The 9,761-nt window shown below is 41.9% G+C and overlaps 1 pseudogene; it reads right to left on the bottom strand.

Moving 5' to 3' along the window:
- Positions 1-1,598: 1,598 nt before the first annotated feature.
- On the bottom strand, positions 1,599-2,420 carry LOC101828444 (annotated as a pseudogene).
- Between the last annotated feature and the right edge of the window lie 7,341 nt (positions 2,421-9,761).

Raw genomic sequence — 9,761 nt, 5'->3', positions numbered from 1 at the left:
TTGATGCCAGTGGGGCAAGGCCGGGGCTGTAAGCCAGTATGCACCTGTGGTTATCGGCTGACAAGCAACTCACAGAGACCCCATGGGGACTGGGGCCCAACAGGTGTGAGATGTCCTGCTCTATCACACTCTCCATCTTATTCCCTTGAGACAGTGTCTCTCCCTGCACTGGAGTTTGCCACTTTTTGGTTAGGCTGATGGCCACCAGGCCTGAGTTTTGTAGCTTTTTATTTAGTATCTGAGCTCATGAATTGTTGGGGACTGCTAGAACCTTGAACAAAATGGAGTCTGTCAGCCATTTCTTGGCCTTCTGCCTACGTGACTGCGAGCACACATGTCCTTGAGACAAAGGAAAAGGTTAACCATAAAAGTTAAATTTACACAGGGCAGCCCACCCGCCTAGCCAGGGGGAAGTAACCCTTATAGAGAAATTGTCTTTGTTAACAAAAGGTTAAAGTGTTCCTTTGAATACTTCCTACCCCTCCCTAACTCCTGCCCCTGACAAGCATTTGTGGAATGCGACTGATGACTGATGGAAAATTACAGCTTTGTCTTTACCGTATTTGGTGTATATTTGAGTTGAGACTTGATTGGCATACTTGTACCACCCCCTGAGGTTCTTTTCCTATAAGAACCATCTCACCCCAAAAATAAACGCTCTTGATCAGTGAATGTTGTCTTGAGCCTGTTTCCTTTAACCTCTTGAAGTTTACTTTTAAGATCAGATCTGCTCGTGAAGACCCACCAAATTAGTAGCGACCCTCATCACCTCATCCCCGCAGGTCGGGGATCCCCTCCGGGGGTCGCAATGAATTGTGATTTATTTGGGATTTCTTGTTCAGTGTGGGGGTGGGATGTAGTTCTCGGTGTTTAGTTTTCTAGTGTGTGGGTATCCAAATGTCTCAACAGCGTTTGTTAAGCTTGCCATCTTTCCAGGGTTGCTTTTGGTTTTTTGTCAAAACAAACAACAAACAAAAACAGTCAAACCCATTTGAGTGGAAGATGTGTGACATCACCTAGAGTCCAGGGAGAGATGAAGCCACCAAAAGATGGGTTCTGGACCAAGGACACAGCACCCACATTGGAACTTACACACACAACAAATTTCCCTTAATTATTGTGGGCAAAACAGAACGTGTCTGTTAGTCCCTGCAGAACCTCAGATGCTAGTCTGCGACCTCTGACTAGAGGATGGAGACTTCAGAGCTGTGAGTGTATCCTGGGGCCATATGGTGTCCCAGCAGCCATGGGGACTGACCTAAGGTGCACAGATGGGCCTGCAGGGATGAGGTGGGGACCAGTCAGCAGGGCACATTCAATTCTTCTGCCTGTCTTGTCACTGGGGCTGCGTGGTGTCACACCTTCAGGTCTTGTCCTTTTTTATATATAAATGACATTTTTAATATTTTTATGCATGAAAGTTGATGAAAAACCATTACTGGTTCTATTAAAACTGAACATTTCAATTGAAAATCATAATAAGTATACTTATTAAATGCCAGTTTCTAAAATACAGCTTTAAAACATATAACATACTTATTTAATCTCACACAAAGGAACTAAGACTGAGTATACATGTTACACGCATCAAGGCTGGATTACAAATTATCATAGTTACCATCATTATCATCATAGTTGTTGTCACCATCATCTTCACGTTTTCTCTTCAGTGCTGACCCACTGACTGCATTTTGTGATATGATATTAGCAGTAATAAGAATGTGTTTGGATCCCATTAATGGACAGATTAATCAGAGCATTCTGAACTGCTGATGTTGCAGGGATTGAAGCTCTCACAGCAGGGGACTGAGAAGTGGGCATCTGTACTGTAAACCTTTGTCCTGTGAGGGGCATTGGAGAGCCTACTTTAGTTGAGACAGTGAGGGACACTGGAGTGCCTACTTTAGTTGAGACAGTTTAGTTGGAGTTGGTGGCCCTACCGTGGGAGTATTTGATCTGCTAGAGGTTGAACCAACCCTTCACCGTGGAATTGTTGTTCTTCCTAAAGTAGATGCCTTGTTTTGTAAAGACTTAGGCCCATCATTTGAGGCAGTTAAACATTGTCTATCAGGTGGCAATCTAGTACCCGAGTACGGCTTGATCAGCAGCAAAGGGGTTTGATTTCTTTGTCTTGCTATAGCTAATAAAAAAGTCTCTCGTGGGAGGAGAGATGAAAGACTGGCTATCACTAGACTGGAATGCCAACTGGACATCATCTGCATCAGCAGCAGCTTTCGTAACACGGCCTGAATAAATTTTAGCACCACCTAGAACTGTGATGGCGCATCAGAAGGCAAACTCCAGTAGCTGATGGTGACTCTCAGCTCATATTCTGTAGTCCCCATGTCCTCCAGGATCTGCGCCATCTTCTGTGCATCTTTTGGCATGCTCTGGGGAAGAACCATCTTGCAGGACTCCATGATGTCTAGGGACGAGACTTCTTGAGCCAAATCACCCATATGAACGCACTTCAAGTCCTGATCTTCAAGCAAGTTTTTTTTTTTTCTAGCATGCTTCTTCCAACTCCTGGTGTGCTGGCGAGCAAGCTGTTCGGACGGTTCGTACTCCTCCTTCACACGTAGTTGGGACCCAACACACTCTCCATGGAGGAGCCAGAGAGCCTTGCTGTTCTCATAATAAGCAATGAGACAGTCCTAGGCTAAGATCCTTTTCTGTCTTAATGTCCTGGCTGCAAATTCTTTAAAACTCCCATTACTCATCGGGATCAAGCTTCCTTCCTTTCCTTGAGTCCGGGTGTTCTGAGACGTCTTCAGCCAGTAGATGGCAGTGTGTATCCATAAGCTACTCAGGAACGTCAGCCTAGAGTTTTTATAGAGTTTTTAGAACCTGCCAACTTTCAGGGTTAGTTGTCCCTCTTCATTCAAACTTCTCTGTGCACACCCTCACAGACGCACCTACAGGGTAGTCTCCTGGGTGATTTCAAATCCAGCCAAGCTGACAACGAAGATCAACCATCCTAGACATGCCCCTTGTCTATCTGTCTGTCTCTCCCCTCCGTGTGTGTGTGTGTGTGTGTGTGTGTGTGTGTGTATCTGTGTGTATGCTTAGAAACTTCCTCCCATGAATTTGATACCAGGCATACACTGCACCTATATCTATCAACACAACTGGTCCTCTGGATTTAAACCAACTGCAGATTACCACAACTTGGGAGACTGATACAAGACAGGGAGAGAGAGAGAGAGGAAGGGAGGGAGGGAGAGAGACAGAGACAGAGAGACACAGAGAGAGAGTTTGCAGCCAACTTGGGCTACACAGCAAAACTTAGTCTTATAAAAAACAAAACAAAACAAAACAAAAAAACAAAACAAAGGGTTCAAGAGGTTGTAGATTTAGTTGGGTGTGTAGAGTCCTTGCTAGCATGGGTGAAACCTTGGGTTCAGCCTTCAGCCGCTCACAAAACTGAGCTGGAATGTGAAGGTCTGTAATCCCAGCACATTAGTGGTGGAGGAAGGAGGATCAGAAGAGCAAGGCTAGATGGGGCTACATGAGACCTTGCCTCAACCCCAAACTCTCCCTCTTTCTCTGAGCCAACGCCTGTGGTCCTAGCAGCCACACTCACTCGATTCTTCACGTTTCACCTTGTCCTACCATCCATCATCCCTGCCCTATTCACAGTTCACCTCTTACTCCTCCACGAAACAGGACCTAATGATCCATCAGGCCTAAACTCAGATGCAGATAAAATCCCATTCCACCCATATTACACAATCAAAGACCTGTTGGGGGTCTTCTTACTATTAACCGCTCTCATAATTTTAGGATTGTTTTTCCCGGATATTCTCGGAGACCCAGACAATTACACTCCTGCAAATCCACTCAATACTCCCACACACATTAAACCAGAATGACATTTTCTGTTTGCATATGCTATCCTATGATCTATCTAACAAACTAGGCAGTGTTCTAGCCCTGACCCTCTCTATCTCAATCCTATCTGTATTACCTCTGCTTCACACATCAAAACACCGCACCATAATCTTCCATTCTATCACACAAACCATATACTGAATTCTAGTAGCAGACCTACAACTACTAACCTAAATCAGAGAACAGCCCATAGAATACCCATCCATTACCATCGGTCAACTAGCCTCAATCACCTACTTTGTTACCATCGTTATCCTTATACCAATCACAAGCATAATTGAAGACAGCATCCTAAAATTCACCTAAATGTCCTGATAGTATAAAAATTACTCTGGTCTTGTCAACTTCTATCTTCTCAGGACATCAAGAAGGAAGGTTTACCCCCTACCATTAGCACCCAAAGCTGAAATTCTAATTAAACTACTTCTTGTACATAAATTTACATAGTCCATGATACATTTATGTATATCGTACATTAAATTATCTCCTCCTAGCATATAAGCATATATTACTTACTAATGAACTAAGACATACTATGCTATTCTAACATAATATACACTCCACCATGTCTATTACTTAATTACAATAAGTTTATGTCCCTTAAATATACCTGTATTATCTTACATACCCCATTTCCGTCATATCCCTGCTTTTCCATATGACTATCCCCTCCCCCATCTGGTCTAATTATCTACCATCCTCCGAGAAACCAGCAACCTGCCCATATCTGCCCCTCTTCTCTCTCTGGGCCCATTTTAACTCGGGGGTGACTAAAGTGAAACTTTATCAGATATCTGGTTCTTACTTCAGGGCCATAGAATGTTTTATCGTCCATACGTTCCCCTTAAACAAGACATTTCGATGGTACGGGTCTAATCAGCCCATGCCCAACACAACTGTGGTCTTGTGCCTCTGGTATTTTTTATTTTTCGCTACGCTGTGACTCACCATAGCCGTCAAGGCATCAAGGTCAGACTTCAACTACCAAGCTCTCTCCACCATTCTAGAAATTCACCAAATGTGACTTGAATTTTAGTATTTGTAAAAATTTAACACAATAATCTGCCATCCCTCTAATGCCTATATAGATCAAAATTTACAAGTAGAATTCCAGTATTGATTTTTTTTTGCTGTTCATGTAGCTTAATATATAAAGCAAAGCACTGAAAATGCTTACATGGATTTTTAATCCCATAAACACAAAAGGTTTGGTCCTGGCCTTATAATTAATTGGAGGTAGAATTACACATGCAAAACTCCCTACAACAGTGTCAAATCTCTAGGTTTTTATCTTAAACTCTAAGGAGAGGGTATCAAGCTCATACTAATTGCTAAAGACTGCCTAGCCATGCCCACACGGGACTCAGCAGTGATAAAAATTAAGCCATAAACGAAAGTTTGACTTAGTTGTCCCTCACAGAGGGTTGGTAAATTTCGTTCCAGCCATCGAGGTCATACAATTAACCCAAACTAATTATTCTTGGCATAAAACGTGTTTTTAAATATAAGTAAATAAAATTAAAACCCAACTAATATGTGAAAATTCATTGTTGGACCTAAACCAACAACGAAGGTAATTCCAGTTATACTAATACATGACAGCTAAGATCCAAACTGGGATTATATAGCCCACTATGCTTAGTTTTAAACTTAAATAATTAAATAACAAAACTATTTGCCTGAGAACTACTGGCCACAGCTTAAAACTCAAAGGATTTGGCAGCACTTTATATCCATCTAGAGGAGCCTGTTCTACAATCAATAAAATCTGTAATACCTCACCACCCCTTGCTAATCCAACCTATATACCACCATCTTCAGCAAACCTTAAAAAAGAACAAAAGTAAGCAAGAGAACACCATAAAGATGTTAGGTCAAGGTGTAGCCTATGGGTTGGGAAGTAATGGGCTATATTTTCTTACTAAGAACGTACATGCTATCCTTTATGAAATCTAAAGGACAAAGGAGGATTTATTAGTAAATTAAGAATAGAGAGCTTAATTGAATAGAGCAATGAAGTATGTACACATGACCGACAGCCTCCTCAAATTAGACTAATGATCTCTTATACCTAATACCGATCAACAAGTTTATGAAAAGAGACAATTTGTAACAAGATAAGCATACTGGAAAGTGTGCTTGGATTAACCACAGCATAGCTTAAACCCCATAAAGCATTTGATCTACACCCAGAAGACTCCACACCCAATAGACACTATGAACTAACCCTAGCCCTGAACATCACCTAAACTAAATTGTTTAAATGAATAAACTAAAACACTTACCAAAAGAAGTATTTGTGAAAGAAACTTTTTTCCAAGGAGCTATAGAGACAGTACCGTAAGGGAAAGATGAAAGATATGTTAAGGATCTGATTAAAAGGTGGGGTACAGAACTAATTAGAGAATTCTCAATAGAGGAGTCTAAAATGGCTGAGAGACACTTAAGAAAGTGCTCAACATCCTTAGCCATCAGGGAAATGCAAATCAAGACAACTTTGAGATACCACCTTACTCCTGTCAGAATGGCTAAAATCAAAAACTCCAACGACAATTTATGCTAGAGAGGATGTGGAGAGAGGGGAACACTCCTCCACTGCTGGTGCGAGTGCCAACTTGTACACCCACTTTGGAAAGCAGTATAGAGATTCCTCAGGAAAATGGGAATCAATCTACCACAAGACCCAGCAATTCCACTGTTAGGCATATATCTAAAAGAGGCAAATTCATACAACAAGGACATCTGCTCCACTATGTTCATAGCAGCATTATTGTAATAGCCAGAACCTGGAGGCAACATAGCTGCCCCTCAACTGAAGAGTGGATAGGGAAAATATGGTACATCTACACAATGGAGTACTACTCAGCAGAAAAAAAAACAATGGGATCTTGAAATTCGCAGGTAAATAAATGGATGGCACTAGAAGAAACCATCTTGAGTGAGGTAACCCAATCACAAAAGGACAAACATGGTATGTAGTCACTCATATATGGATTTTAGACATGGATCAGGAAAGTGCCAGTCTGCACTTCCACTGACAGAGAGTCTGGGCAACAGGAAAGAACCTAAGAGATATGCATGGTACCCCAGAGAAGAGGAATGAGGCAAGATCTTCTGAACAGATGGGGAACACGGTGAGGGGTGGGGGGGAGTGGGAACTGGGAAGAAGAGAGGGGGAGAAGAGGAAGAGAGAGGAGGTCATGGGGTAACAGGAAGGTTGAGGGGGGCATAGAATAGGGGGAAGAGGGAATCATAGGTTAGAAGACAGATCAAGCACCAGTGTGACCTCTAGTGATCTAAAGGGATGACACCAACTGGCAAGCTAAGCAATAATGGAGAGACCACCTCGAATGCCCATTCCTGATAATGAACTTGATGTCCATAACCATCCTGGAGCCTTCATCCAGTGACTGATGGAAGCAGAGGCAAACACCCACAGTTAAACACTGAACTGAACCCATGGAACCCAATGACAGAGAGAGAGGAACGATGAGCAAATTGACAAAGAATGGGCTGGCGGAACCAGCAGAGACAGGGGAGAGACTTGGACCCCAGACTGACAGCTGGGAGGCCAGCATGGGACTGATCCAGACCCTCTGAGTGTGAGAGTCAGTGAGGAGGCCTGGGCAACCTATGGGGTCCTGGGCAGTGGATCAGTGTTTATCCCTGGCATACAGACATCGTGTGTCCTTAACACAAAGAGGGATCCTCTCTCAGCCTGGAATCTTAGGGGGGGTGCCTGGACCCTGCCCTGAGTGAAATGACAGACTCTAGATATCTCCTATGTGGAAGGAAATGGCGATAGGGTGGGAGGCTGGGGGGAATGGTGGGAGGGTGCGGGAGGAGGGGAGGGAGAGGGAACTGGGATTGACATGTAAAACAAACTATTTAAAATTAAAATTAAAAAATTTAAAAAGAAAGCATCCGGGCGTTGGTGGTGCACTCCTTTAATCCTAGCACTCAGGAGGCAGAGGCAGGCAGATCCCTGTGAGTTCGAAGCCAGCCTGGTCTACAGAGCGAGTTCCAGGACAGCTTCCAAAACAATACAGAGAAACCCTGTTTCGAAAAAAAAAAGTACATAAAAGCAAAGATTAAACCTTGGACCTTTTGCATGATGAACTAACTAGAAAACCTCTAAGAGAACTTTAGCTAGAAACCCTGAAGCCAAACGAGCTACCTAAAAGCAATGTTGTGAATGAACCTGTCTATGTACCAATATAGTGGAAAGACTTCTAGGTAGAGGTGAAAAGCCTAATGAGCTTGGTGATAGTTGGTTACCCAATAAAGAATTTCAGTTCAACTTTAAGCCAGCCATAAGAAGTTATAATCTAAATATAAGCTTAAAATAAAGCCTAAAGAAGGACAGCTCTTTAGGAATGGAAATAACCTCAAATAGTGAATAAGATAATAAACAAGAAACCATAGTTGGCTTAAAAGCAGCCACCAATAAAGAAGGCATTCAAGCTCAACATCCAAAGACCACTAATACCTAAAATCATATAGTCGTAATTGGGTTAATCTATTTTTATATAGATGAGATACTGTTAGTATGAGTAATAAGAATTACATTCTCCATGCACAAGCCTATAATAACCCGGATAACCATTGTTAGTTAACGTCCATACAAGTACATTAGCCCCCTATAAAAAGTATTTGCTATATAATGTTAGTTCAACACAGGTATGCTCAAAGGAAAGATTAAAAAATTAAAAGGAACTCAGCAAACATGAATCCTGCCTATTTACCAAAAACATAACCTTTAGCATTACAAGTATTCGAGGCAATGCCTGTCTGGTTACTGAGTTAAACAGCTGCAGTATCCTGACCGTGCAAAGGTAGCATAATCACTTGTTCCTTAATTAGGGACTAGAATGAATGACTAAACGAGGATTCAACTGTCTCTTATTTCTAATCAGTGAAACTGACCTCACCTTGAAGAGGCGGGAATACAACAATAAGACAAGAAGACCGTATGGAGCTTTAATCTCATAATTAGTTTTTACAACAAATAACCTACTGGCTATAAAACATTAAAACATAAATTACAGATTTCGGTTGGGGTGACCTCAGAGAATAAGAAAACCTCCGAATAAGCCGAAGCACCTATGGTCTCATTGACCCAAAACATATTTGATCAACAGACCAAATTACCCTAGGGATAACAGCGCAATCCTATTCAAGAGTTCATATTGACAATTAGGCCTTACGATCTCAGTGTTGGATCAGAGCATCCCAATGGTGCAATAGCTATTGAAGGTTCGTTTGTTCAACGGTTAAAGTCCTACGTGATCTGAGTTCAGACCGGAGTAATCCAAGTTGGTTTGTATCTATTGATGATTTCTCCCAGTATGAAAGGTCAAGAGAAATAGAGCCTCCTTAGCATAAGTGCCCCTAAACAATTAATGAAACTGTCTCAATATAGTAAATCCATACCAACCTGCCTAGACAAGGGTGCCTTATGGTGGCAGAGCCCGGAAATTGAGTAAGACTTAAGGCCTTGTTCTCAGAGGTTCAAATCCTCTCCCTAATATTCTAGTTAATATTCTCATACTCTTAGTTCCAATTTTAATAGTTATAGCCTTCCTCACATTAGTAGAACAAAAAATCTTAGGCTATATACAACTATGAAAAGGTCCTAATATTGTAGGGCTATACGGGGTCCTCCAACCATTCGCTGATGCAAAAAACCTACTTATTAAAGAACCCTTACACCCTCTAGCTGCCTCAACATCTCTATTTATTATTGCTCCAGTATTATCACTCACACTGGCATTCAGCTTATGAATCCCTCTTCCTAGACCTCATCCACTAATTAACATAAATATAGGAGTCCTATTTATTTTAGCCGCCTCAAGCCTATCTGTCTACTC

The sequence above is a fragment of the Mesocricetus auratus genome, unplaced genomic scaffold, assembly GCF_017639785.1.
Source record: "Mesocricetus auratus isolate SY011 unplaced genomic scaffold, BCM_Maur_2.0 Super-Scaffold_100007, whole genome shotgun sequence".
Lineage (NCBI taxonomy): Eukaryota > Metazoa > Chordata > Mammalia > Rodentia > Cricetidae > Mesocricetus > Mesocricetus auratus.
This window is presented reverse-complemented; position numbering and strand designations above follow the sequence as displayed.